Raw genomic sequence first — 13,500 nt, forward strand, 5'->3', positions numbered from 1 at the left:
ATATGTTTTTTTTTGTATTTCTGTGGTTTCTTTTTTTAAAATCTCTGATCCATTTGGAATATACTCTAGTGTTTGATGTGAAGATTAAAATTTTATCTTTTTCCTTGTATCTGTCCCATCATTCTAACACTAAATACTATAAATTCTACATTTCCTTACTGATATGACAGGCCACCTTTATTACATACTCTATTTCAATATAAGAACAGATCTATTTCTACTAAGTTCCAATAGTCTATTCCTGGGTCAGTACATACCATTTTTAAATTATAGTAGCTTAAAAATAATATACTTTAGTATCTGGTAGGGCTAATCTCTTCCCTGATTTATTTTTCTGGGTTTTCATATTTTTCCTTGTTTCCAAATGAACTTTATAATCAACTTCTTCAGCTGAAAACAAAATCTGATGTTACCTCTGAGTTTTAGTTTATTGGGATTATACAATAAGGGATAACTGACATTTTTATGATATTTAGCCTTCTTACCCAAGAATATGGCATATATTTACATTTGCTTAGGACAACTTTTATAGGCTCTTTCAAGAGTATTTTATAATTTTCCTCATACAAGTTTTGGGCATTTTTTATTAAGTTTTATGCATTTTCTTTCATTTTTTTCTATCATAAATGGGGTATTCCCTTCCATGATACATTTTAAATGATTTTTATTATGTATTAAAAAACAATAACCCTTGCATAACTTGCTAATTATATTTTGTTTGTAGTAGTTTATTCATGGATGCTTTTGGGTTTTCCTGATATCGAATCATATCAACCTCAAATAGTTTTATTTCTTCCTTTGTAATTTTATGCCCATAATTGCTTTCTCTTTTCTAATTGCATTAACTAGTATCTCCAATACAGCGTTAAAGAGCAAGAAATTTCAAAGTTTCAAAATGAAGCCAATGTTTAATTACCCTAGTATTTGGGGAAATGCTATTAAAAATAACAAAGTAACAAATTGGAGAAATTAAAAATCACTGACCATGATTGTGAAGCAATAGGAATAATTATAATGTTGGTGTGGGAATAAATTTGTATAGCTGCTTCGGACAGTTATTTGGAATCACCTAATAATACTGAAGTTGTACTCCATGAGAAACAATCATTCCACTTGTGAGTATGAAGAAGAGAAAGGCTCACATATTAAAGAAGACACATGAACAAGAATGCCCCTGCTGCATTATTTGTAATGGAAAAGATTGAAAACAAATGTCCACCAAGATGGTGTCTTTTTTCCTACATATGCATATAACAATAACAATATTATACATAGCAATAATAGTAGTGTAACTCCATTTGAATTCCCAGATGTGATTCCAATGTGAGTAAGTATGTGGGAGTGGGTCTCCCCACACATACCACCACCAAGCAATTCTCATACACTAGCAGGGTTTCTGAGAATTCAACTCAGTTCTGATGCTATCTGCCCGGAGATAGCACCAGATCCCCAGGTTAAGGGGCTCTGTCCTACAAGGCTGCCTCCACCCCCTACTCCAGATGCTGGTCACAAGCCCCAGGCAGCTCCCTGTGCTTCTGACCTACCGGCTACAGGTTAACAGGTTAAAGGTTCCCATGACCTCCTCCTTAGGTTTGATTAATTTGCTAGAGCAGCTCAAAGAACTCAGGAAAATGCTTATGTTTACCAGTTTAATAAAAGATACCTTAAGGGTTATAAGTCAAGAGCCAGGTGAAGGTCCCAAATAAAGGAGCTCTATCCTCAAGGAGCTTGGGGCCTGGCTTGGTGGCAAATGGAGGCTTTCCAGTTCTCCAAGCTTAGAGGCTCTGCCTCTAACAGAGAAGCAAGACCCCAGACAGCAGAGGGTGATAAGCAATTCCCATGGGTTTTGTGATGGCTTCATTGCATATTCATGACTGACCAAATTATTGGCCACTGGCTGATTCAGCCTCCAGTCCCTGCCCTTGGGTGGGGGTCCAAAAGTCTGTCATTAACATGACAAAACACCCACTTCACCTTTAGGACTCTGCAGTGTTTTCAGGAACTGTGGATAAACACGAAATATACCTGGGAAATATGTATTTGGTTATATGAGTGACTGAATATGTATTTCTTATGACTCATTATATTGTATCACCAAAAGAATAACAGATGAATAAGCTGTGGTATATTCTAATAAAAGAATATTTTACAGCAATTAAGATGAAAGAATAAGCAACTATCAACATGGAAGAGTCTTTAAAAAAATGTTAAATGGAAAAGCAAGTTACAACAGAATACATAAAACACAATACTACTTACATGGCATTTAAAAATGCAAATTAATAGCATAGATTCTTAATTTCCATATTTAGTATAAATACAAAAGTGCACATATTTAGTAAAAGTATGCAAGATGACTAACAGTATACAGTCTTATTTACAGAAGTACACATGGCAATGACGAACACCACATTTCCTCTGGGGAAGGACAGGAGGAGATGGAGTTGGATGAAGCTTCAGCTGTACTATTGCTAAAAATTATCTCCCTAACAAATATGAAAATACAGTAAGGTTTATTAAAAACTGGGAAGAGGATGGGATTAAAGATGGTGGCCTGAGAGTAGAGACAGAGGTTTCCTCCTAAAACTGGATACAATTAGAAAATTGAATTGGCGCAACTAATCCTGAGAGAGCAACAGGAAAGAGGATGGCATCATACTGCACACACCTGGGTAAAAGAGCAGACCTCACCAAACGGGGTAACGCACCAGAGCTGTGGCTCCACGGGACCTGAGCCCCTCCTCCACCCCAGCTCACCAGCGGGAGGAAGAGAAATGGAGCAGGGAGGGAGTGGAACGTTTGGGACTGCTGAATACCTAGCTCCGGAGTCCTGCACTGGGAGCACAAACCTACATTTCATGGTATTTTCATGAGACTCGCATGATTACCGGGTTGGAAAGTTAATACAGGCAGAGTTCCTGGGGAGACTGGGATTCCGGCTGCTTGTGGAAAGCAGGGATACATATCTGGCTGCTCTGGGACAAAAACATACCCGTGTGCCCGGCCCACTGACTCAGGCAGCGGAGACAGGCACAGCAGCTGGGAGGAGGGGAATAGCTCTTTCCTCCCCCCAGGCACCAGTGCCACTCCCCTGCGACCCCTGACATTGCCTCACGGGCCGAGCAGTTCCACACATTACAGCTTCTGGACACTAGACGATGCCATATACAAACATGAAACGCCAAAGGAACCTTGTCCAGAGTAAAATTATTAATACAACTCCCGAGAAAGATTTAAATGATATAGAACTCGAGACTCTTCCTGAAAGGGAGTTCAAAATAAAAATCATCAAGATTCTCATGGAGGTACGGAAAGATATCCAAGGACTCTGGAATGAATTCAGGTCAGAGATCCAATTGTTGAAGAGCACGATGGAGGGTATTAAAGGCAGGTTGGATATGGTGGAGGAGACAATAAATTAAATAGAAACTAGAGGAGAGGAATACAAAGAATCTGAGGCATAGAGAGAAAAAAGGATCTCTAAAAAAGAAAGAATATTTAGAGAACTGTGTGACCAATCCAAGTGAAACAACATTTGCATTACAGGGATACCAGAAGAAGAGAGAGAGAAAGAGATAGAAAGTTTCTTTGAGGAGGTAGTTGCAGAAAACTTCCCCAATCTGGGGAAGGACATAGTCTGTCAGGCCATGGAGATCCATAGATCCCCCTACACAAGGGACCCAAGGAAGACAACACCAAGACACATAGTAATTAAAATGGGAAAGATCAAGGATAAGGACAGACTGTTAAAAGCAGCCAGAGGCAGAAATAAGATCACATACAAAGGAAAGCCCATCAGGCTAACAACAGACTTCTCAGAAGAAACCTTACAGGCCAGAAGGGAGCGGCATGATGTATTTAATGCCATGAAGCAGAAGGGCCTGGAACAAAGATTGCTTTATCCGGCAAGATTATCATTTAAATTTGAAGGAGGGATTAAACAATTTCCAGATAAGCAAAAGCTGAGAGAGTTCACCTCCCACAAACCATCTCTGCAGTCTATTTTGGAGGGACTGCTATAGATGGAAGTGTTCCTAGGGTTGGATAGCTGTCACCAGAGGTAGTAAAACCATGGTAGGGAAGGTGGACCAGCTGATTGTGAGGCAAATGAAAAATTAAATTGACTATGCCCAAAGTCAATCAAGGGATAGACAAAAAGTATAGAATTTGATACCTAATATATAAAGAATGAAGGAGGAGAAATAGAAAAAAACCTTTAGACTGTGTTTGTAACAGCATTCTAAGTGAGTTAAGTTAGACTCTTAGATAGTAAGGAAAGTAACCTGGAACCTTTGGTAACCATGAATCAAAAGCCTGAAATGGCAATAAGTACATATCTACCAATAATCACCCTAAATGTAAATGGACTGAATGCACAAAATAAAAGACACAGAGTTACTGAATGGATAAAAAAAACAAGACCCATCTATATGCTGCTTACAAGAGACTCACCTCAAACCCAAAGACATGCAGAGACTAAAAGTCAAGGGATGGAAAAAGATATTTCATGCAAACAATAGGGAGAAAAAAGCAGGTGTTTGCAGTACTAGTATCAGACAAAATAGACTTCAAAACAAAGAAAGTAACAAGAGATAAAGAAGGACATTACATAATCACAAAGGGCTCAGTCCAACAAGAGGATATAATCATTATAAATACATATGTACCCTACACAGGAGCACCAGCATATGTGAAACAAATACTAACAGAACTATAGGAGGAAATAGAATGCAATGCATTCATTCTAGGAGACTTCAACACACCATTCACTCTGAAGGACAGATCCACCAGAAAGAAAATAAGGACACAGAGGTACTGAACAACACACTAGAACAGAAGGACCTAATAGACATCTATAGAACTCTACACCAAAAAGCAACAGGATACACATTCTTCTCAAGTGCACATGGAACATTCTCCAGAATAGACCACATACTAGGCCACAAAAAGAGCCCCAGTAAATTCAAAAACATTGAAATTCTACCAACCAACTTTTCAGACCACAAAGGTATAAAACTAGAAATAAATTGTACAAAGAACGCAATAAGGCTCACAAACACATGGAGGCTTAACAACACGCTTTTAAACAGTCAATGGATCAACCAAATTAAAATGGAGATCCAGCAATATATGGAAATAAATGACAACGACACAAAGCCACAACTTCTGTGAGAAGCATTGAAAGCAGTCTTAAGAGGAAAGTATATAGCAATCCAGACATATTTAAATAAGGAAGAACAAACCCAAATGAACAGTCTAATGCCACAATTATCAAAACTGGAAAAAGAACAAATGAGGCCTAAAGTCAGCAGAAGGAGGGACATAATAAAGATCAGAGAAGAAATAAACAAAATTGAGAAGAATAAAACAATAGAAAAAAATCACGGAAACCAAGAGCTGGTTCTTTGAGAAAATAAACAAAATAGATAAGCCTCTAGCCAAACTTATTAAGAGAAAAAGAGAATCAACACACATCAACAGAATCAGAAATGAGAAAGGAAACATCACGATGGACCCAACAGAAATACAAAGAATTATTAGAAAATACTATGAAAACCTATATGCTAACAAGCTGGGAAACCTAGGAGAAATGGAGAACTTCCTAGAAAAAAACAACCTTCCAAGACTGACCAAGGAAGAAACACAAAATCTAAACAAACCAATTACCAGCAAAGAAATTGAAGCGGTAATCAAAAAACTACCCAAGAAAAAACCCCCCAGGCCAGATGGATTTACCTTGGAATTTTATCAGACATACAGAGAAGATATAATACCCATTGTCCTTAACGTTTTCCAAAAAATAGAACAGGAGGGAATACTCCCAAACTCATTCGATGAAGCCAGCATCACCCTAATACCAAAACCAGGCAAAGACCCCACCAAAAAAGAAAATTACAGACCAATATCCCTGATGATTGTACATGCAAAAATACTCAATAAACTATTAGCAAACCAAATTCAAATATATATCAAAAGGATCAAACACCACGACCAAGTGGGATTCATCCCAGGGATGCAAGGATGGTACAACATTCGAAAATCCATCGACATCATCCACCACATCAACAAAAAGAAAGACAAAAACCACATGATCATCTTCATAGATGCTGAAAAAGCATTTAATAAAATTCAACATCCATTCATGATAAAAACTCTCAGCAAAATGGATACAGAGGGCAAGTACCTCAACATAATAAAGGCCATCTATGATAAACCCACAGCCAACATCATACTGAACAGTGAAAAGCTGAAAGCTTTTCTTCTGAGATCAGGAACAAGACAGGGATGCCCACTCTCCCCACTGTTATTCAACATAGTACTGGAAGTCCTAGCCACGGCAATTAGATAAAACAAAGAAATACAAGGAATCCAGATTGGTAAAGAAGAAGTTAAACTGTCACTACTTGCAGATGACATGATATTGTACATAAAAAACCCTAAAGGCTCCACTCCAAAACTACTAGAACTGATATTGGAAAACAGCAAAGTTGCAGGATACAAAATTAACACACAGAAATCTGTGGCTTTCCTATACACTAACAATGAGCCAATAGAAAGAGAAATCAGGAAAACAATTCCATTCACAATTGCATCAAAAAGAATAAAATACCTAGGAATAAACCTAACCAAAGAAGTGAAAGACCTATATCCTGAAAACTATAAGACACTCTTAAGAGAAATTAAAGAGGACACTAACAAATGGAAACTCATCCCATGCTCTTGGCTAGGAAGAATTAATATCGTCAAAATGGCCATCCTGCCCAAAGCAATATACAGATTTGATGCAATCCCTATCAAACTACCAATAACATTCTGCAACGAACGGGAACCAAAAGTTCAAAAATTCATATGGAAACACCAAAGACCCCAAATAGCCAAAGCAATCCTGAGAAAGAAGAATAAAGTGGCGGAGATCTCACTCCCCAATTTCAAGCTCTACTACAAAGCCATTGTAATCAAGACAATTTGGTACTGGCACAAGAACAGAGCCACAGACCAGTGGAACAGATTAGAGACTCCAGATATTAACCCAAACACATATGGTCAATTAATAATAAAGGAGCCATGGACATACAATGGGGAAACGACAGTCTCTTCAACAGATGGTGCTGGCAAAACTGGACAGCTACATGTAAGGGAATGAAACTGGATCACTGTCTAACCCCATACACAAAAGTAAATTCAAAATGGATCAAAGACCCGAATGTAAGTCATGAAACCATAAAACTCTTAGAAAAAAACATAGGCAGAAATCTCTTGGACATAAACATTTGGCGACTTCTTCATGAATATATCTCCCCGGGCAAGGAAAACAAAAGCAAAAATGAACAAGTGGGACTATATCAAGCTGAAAAGCTTCTGTACAGCAAAGGACACCATCAGTAGAACAAAAAGGTACCCTACAGTATGGGAGAATATATTCGTAAATGACAAATCCAATAAAGGCTTGACATCCAAAATATATAAAGAGCTCACGCACCTCAACGAACAAAAAGCAAATAATCCAATTAAAAAATGGGCAGAGGAGCTGAACAGTTTTCCAAAGAAGAAACTCAGATGGCCAACAGACACATGAAAAGATGCTCCACATCACTAGTTATCAGAGAAATGCAAATTAAAACCACAATGAGATATCACCTCACACCAGTAAGGATGGCTACCATCCAAAAGACAAACAACAACGAATGTTGGTGAGGTTGTGGAGAAAGGGGAACCCTCCTACACTGCTGGTGGGAATGTAAATTAGTTCAACCATTGTGTAAAGCAATACGTAGGTTCCTCAAAATGCTCAAAATAGACTTACCATTTGACCCAGGAATTCCACTTCTAGGAATTTACCTTAAGAATGTAGCACTCCAGCTTGAAAAAGACAGATGCACCCCTATGTTTATCGCAGCACTATTTACAATAGCCAAGAAATGGAAGCAACGTAAGTGTCCATCAGTAGATGAATGGATAAAGAAGATGTGGTACATATACACAATGGAATATTATTCAGCCATAAGAAGAAAACAAATCCTACCTTTTGCAACAGCACAGATGGAGCTAGAGGGTATTACACTCAGTGAAATAAGCCAAGTGGAGAAAGACAAGTACCAAATGATTTCACTCATCTGTGGAGTATAAGAACAAAGGAAAACCTGAAGGAACAAAACAACAGCAGAATCACAGAACCCAAGAATGGACTAACAGTTACCAAAGGGAAAGAGACTTGGGAGCATGGGAGGATGGGGAGGGATAAGGGCGGGGATGAAGACAGGGGGTATTAAGATTAGCATGTATAAGGTGGGGTGTGGGGGAAAGGGGAGGGCTGTGCAACACAGAGAAGAGAAGTAGTGATTCTACAACATCTTACTATGCTGATGGACAGTGACTGTAATAGGGTTTGTGGGGGGGACTTGGGGTAGGTAGAGCCTAGTAAACATAATGTTCTTCATGTAATTGTAGATTAATGATAATAAATAAATAAATAAATAACTGGGAAGAAAGTGGATGTTAATTTCATTACTAACTTTTCTTTTTATTCAAAGCAGTTCATAACAAAAGGCAATTAATTAGTGTATAAGCCTGACCAAAACTCTTAGGAAATTAGCTCTAGTGCCCTGAGACTGGCCCCCTCACTGAAATATAAGATGTGAGAGAAGAAATACTTTTCCCCTGACATCCCAGCAGAACTTTTAAACAATCAGCTCTGAATACCGACTCCCGGGTTTGGTAACTGCTCTTCCCTCCTGAGGCTGTCAGCCAGTGGTCACCTGAGGCCTCGACGAGTGCACCCTGGGCACAAGCTTGACGAGGGCACTGGGCATCACCGTTAGCAGAAAAAAGCCAGCAAGCCTGCAAAAAACACTGACCTGATTGACTACATGCCATTTCCCTTCTAGACTTTTCCTCAACTAGGTTTATTAAAGCTTGAGAATGTGTTAGATATTAAAAGATAAACATTTGGCACATTGCAACCAAAAGCACAATGCAAAACCAGCTGCTGCCAAGAGATTAAGTACAATAAAATGGAATCAGTCCTGAAGTTCCAGAACTGAAACCAATATTAAAGTAAGTATCTCTTTTATCTGGAGGAATCAGTCAGTAACTCTCAGTGACAAGAGAGTTCACAACACTACACAAAATGGAATTAGAAAGGAAATAGATTAGAATCCAGCCCTCAAGCATCTTATTTCAAAATAACGGATGTGTCATTTATAGATCGGGTTTATGAGATTCTTTGGGTGAAAATGAAAAATGCCAAGTTCTTGAGACAAATACAGAGGAAGCTAGAGCTCCTGCGTCATAACAGAGCACAGCAGGCCTCTCCTACTTAATGCCCCTCACGACTGAAGAGCCACTGGTGGCAGTCAAGGCCCCGCTGTGCTCCCCACTGGCCCAGCATCATGACCCCGGCCCTCCGCTCTATGAATTTCATTTCCCTCGGAGCCTGTTCCAAGAGCCACTCCTGGATCGGGATGGCAATCACTCCTGTGTGGCTCGGAGGGTGAATGTTGATGCGTTACTTACCTGTAAAACAATCTGCTATGTGACAGTAGTACGATCACTCATCAGTTAGAGAGATGCATTTTAGCCACCACTTTTATACCACAAGAATGCCAACTGCATCTCAGTATTAAAAAGTAAAGGTCAGCACATTTTTTGACAAATGATCAAATAATCAATGTCTTAGGCTCATGGGACATCTGTCACCTATTCAACTCTGCTATTGTGGCAGAAACAGCCATAGACAATGTTATACAAATGGGCATGGCTTTGTTTCAATAAAATCATATTTGCAAAAGCAAGGGAGTGAATGAAGGGTCCTGGGCTTGTCCTGCTGGCCATAGTTTGCCCATCCCTGATCTAAGCAACCAAGCACACTTTGAAAGAGAACTATCTCATATGATTGTAAGTTAGTTCCACTTTTTAAAGCCCAATTCAATTCTAGTCTTTATCAGCAAATACACATCAATTACTTATATATGAGAGATGTTTCCCAAAATGAAAACTTTCTATTTCTCTGGGACCTACTGCTATTTTTTCATAATAAAAACAGATTTGTAGCCTTTCAGAGATTAAGGATTCCTTTCAGAAACGGATGAAAACTGGTAATTGCCAAGAAAGATGCACATTATATGTAGTCCAATTTGAAAGACACCCTGAAATTTTTTTCAGGTGAGGGCACTACATCCAACAACTGCAGATTTCTGTCTCTGTCTTCAGTTAGTTACCTACTGCTGCATAACAACTATCCCAAAACTTGGCAGTGTAAAATAACAAACATATAGTTTCTGTAGGATGGAAATCTGGAAGCAACAGTGGGGTGGCTCTGTTTCAGGGTTTCTTAAGAGGTTGTAGTTAAGATGTCAGCAGGGGCTACAGGCATCTGAAGGCTGGGCTAGGGCCCCATCGTCCTCACGTTGGCAGCTGGATTCCTGCCCCGCCCACAGAACAAGTGACCCCAGACACAGGGCAAGAGGAACACACTCAGACTTTTAGGACCTACTTTTAGAATTCACACCGTCACACCCTCTTTATTCATTAGAAGTGGGTCACTAAATCTAGCACCCCGACACAAAAAAAGACAGGGGAAATTAAGTTCCACCTCTAATGGAGGAATAAAGAATTTATGGACATATTTTAAAACCATCACACATCTTCAAGTCATCCAATGAGATACCAAGAAAGTACGATTATATTTAATCTGCCTGGAATACCTTGTTGTTTCTGGCACCATGCTTATTAAGTAAATACCTGGAACTGATTCATTAATACAGAGGTAGGCAGGGATAAGATAGTTTTTCATAATAATCCTGTGATTTTGGTAAAAAAAAAAATTTTTAGGATTATCTACATAGACTATTTAATCTTCACAAATGAATTAAACTTTATTATAAGATGAAGAATGGATGATGATTCCTGAGCTGCCCACAGCTTCCAAGTAAATCTTTCCTCAAAATTTTGGTTAAGGAAGATCTTAAGTTAAAAAGGATAATTTATTTTGATAAGAAAGATTTATAATTTTGAAAATAAAAAAAGAACAAAGCATAGCAATCCCTAACCAATTAAGATTCATCTTGTAAACTGGCTGAACAAAAACTATCTTCAGGGGAAAATTCCAAAGTTGGGAATTCAGGAAATGCTCAAGGGAAGATAGTTTTTGTTTCTCACCAAGGCTCTGATTACCTATAAAGTTGCCAAGCCTCTGGCAGCAGAGCTGCCAGGTGTAATCAATACAGCCGCAGAGACTTAGAAGTAAGTCACATTAGCATTAATTAGTGTCACCTGTAAAAGTCCCATGGGCATCAATAAAAAATTAAGATCTTCAGGTACAAAAACAGCTTTGAGAATTTTTAATTAAATTTTCTTTTGTTTCAACAGATTTTATTGCAAATATGCACAAGGTTTATATAAATATTCCAAGATATCAAATAAGCCCTCCAACATTCATAGGTCACATCTCTAAGGTAAAAAAAAAAGGGGGGGGTGATCTGTCATTAGTCTGTCTGTAAAAATATCTGCATTCTTTAGGGAAGGGAAAAACACAGTAGGAGAAACTGAATTTCCCAGTAGAAGTATGAGCTGGAAGCAGAATGACAGCTTTGGGATGGCTGGTTATCTCTCCAGTTTCTTCCTCCTTATGAGCTATGGCACTGTGGTGAGTAACACTTGGCTCTATGTGCATACTTGCATAACAGATCCAGTAGTTGTAATTCCTCACAGGCCATCTTACTTCTAAGTACAATCCTGGGAACCCAGCACACTGGGCAGAGTCTAATATGAGAGGCTGGTGTGCAGAGTAATGACATTGGACATACTTTGTATTATAAACCATCAAAGGTTATTTCTAGTTTAGTCCTTTACTAAGAACGAACTTTGCCTTTTGGTTATTTTCCATGTAGTCACAAGGTAAAGGTGATGGGCTCTTCAAAATACATAACGCTCAATTTAGATCAGTGCCATTCTTAGACTGAATGTTCTACAAGAGTATGAATTTTGTAGTTTTTATTCACAAATGTGTACCATCAACCTGACACACCATCTATTAGTTGAATGCATGAACAAATAAACTTTCCATCTCACCTGTTTGTAAACCATCATCCAAGTAACCCAATGATGCCAAGAATGTGAGAATATATTTAATCTGTCTAGAATACCTGGTTGTTCCTAGCATCATGCTTATTAAATACCTGGCACTAAGCCCATGAATGAATGAGTGTGTATGTGTGTGTGTTAGCAAAGTACAATTCATTATTTAAGTAGTTTAAAATATATTAACCTCAGAATTGTAAATAAATATAAGTTATTTTATAAAGTCCCTTCCTTTGGTGTATAGGTCCTCTTGGAAATTATCCACATGTGACTCCCTGCAATCTATTCCTCTTCCTGGATGTAACCAAGCTATGCTTGGCATACACTGACACCTACTGGCAGACACAGAAAACGGCTTCTGTGTGTATATATACACATCCTCTTTATTAAACTCTTTTCCTTAAACTCTTCTAATAAACTCTATAATATATCTATTGGAAATAAATATCAGTAAATCTCTCTTACTACATTCTACCCACTCCATTGATATATAGGATCTTCTTGTGCAATTTCTCAACAATACATTCTTTGCAACTAGGGTTCCTGTGAAAAGGGTTCTGTGATCATGTAAGATTCATACACTAAGTGCTATATGTTCCTCTTAGCAATTCTCATTGAACTTCAGAATATTAAGATGCGGAGCAGTATAGCAGTAAAAATACCTGTGTATAATTTCACTGAGCCCACTGGTTCATACATTTGTTTAATAACAAAAATGATAATAGTAAGCAACAATTACTGCACAGTAATAATTTCATTTAGTATTATTTGACTATGGCAACTTTTTTCTCCCACAAAAAAACTTATTAATATCTTTTGGAATACATTTTGGGAAGTACATCCTGCAATTTCCCACCTTTGCTCAAGCTGTCACCTCTTCAACTTACTGCTCTCATTATCTTTCTATCCCTTAATTCTCAGATCAAATACTACCTTTTCCACAAAATTCTCCTTAACTAGAATTAATCAGAAAGCCTCCTGTTTGTCTTTATCATAGCATGTGTACCTTCTAAAGTTTTCATGTAAACATTGAGACTGGGAGTAAATTATGTCTTTTTTATATTTTTATCTTCTAGGTCTCCAAACAAAGTATTACAAATGGGAAGCCCAGATGAATGTCTGTTAAACTCAATCTGGGGCTAAGCATTGTACTCATTAAATACTTGAAGGCAAGAGAAAACTAAGCCTTCAGTTTATAAGACAAACTAAACACAATAAAGACCTTGAGATCACACTCTTTAAAATGCTTGTTAAGTATCTCAAAGTCATGGAATTGTAGAATGTTAAGTATACCTATCCCAAAAGATAAGGAGATTAAGGCCCAGAAAGAAGGCTGTTCCTTGGCTTGGCAGTGTAACCAGTTAATGGAAAAGCTGGGACTAGAATCCACATCTAATCCCAATCCTCTTCCCACTGTAAATA

The 13,500-nt window shown here is 38.1% G+C and overlaps 1 protein-coding gene across 5 annotated transcripts in view; it reads right to left on the bottom strand.

Moving 5' to 3' along the window:
* LOC118909039 (E3 ubiquitin-protein ligase E3D-like) overlaps nucleotides 1-13,500 on the bottom strand; it is a 195,685-nt gene that overhangs the window by 94,780 nt on the left and 87,405 nt on the right. The gene's annotated exons all lie outside the window — the stretch shown is intronic.

This window comes from Manis pentadactyla, chromosome 12 (genome assembly GCF_030020395.1).
Source record: "Manis pentadactyla isolate mManPen7 chromosome 12, mManPen7.hap1, whole genome shotgun sequence".
Taxonomy (NCBI): Eukaryota; Metazoa; Chordata; class Mammalia; order Pholidota; family Manidae; genus Manis; species Manis pentadactyla.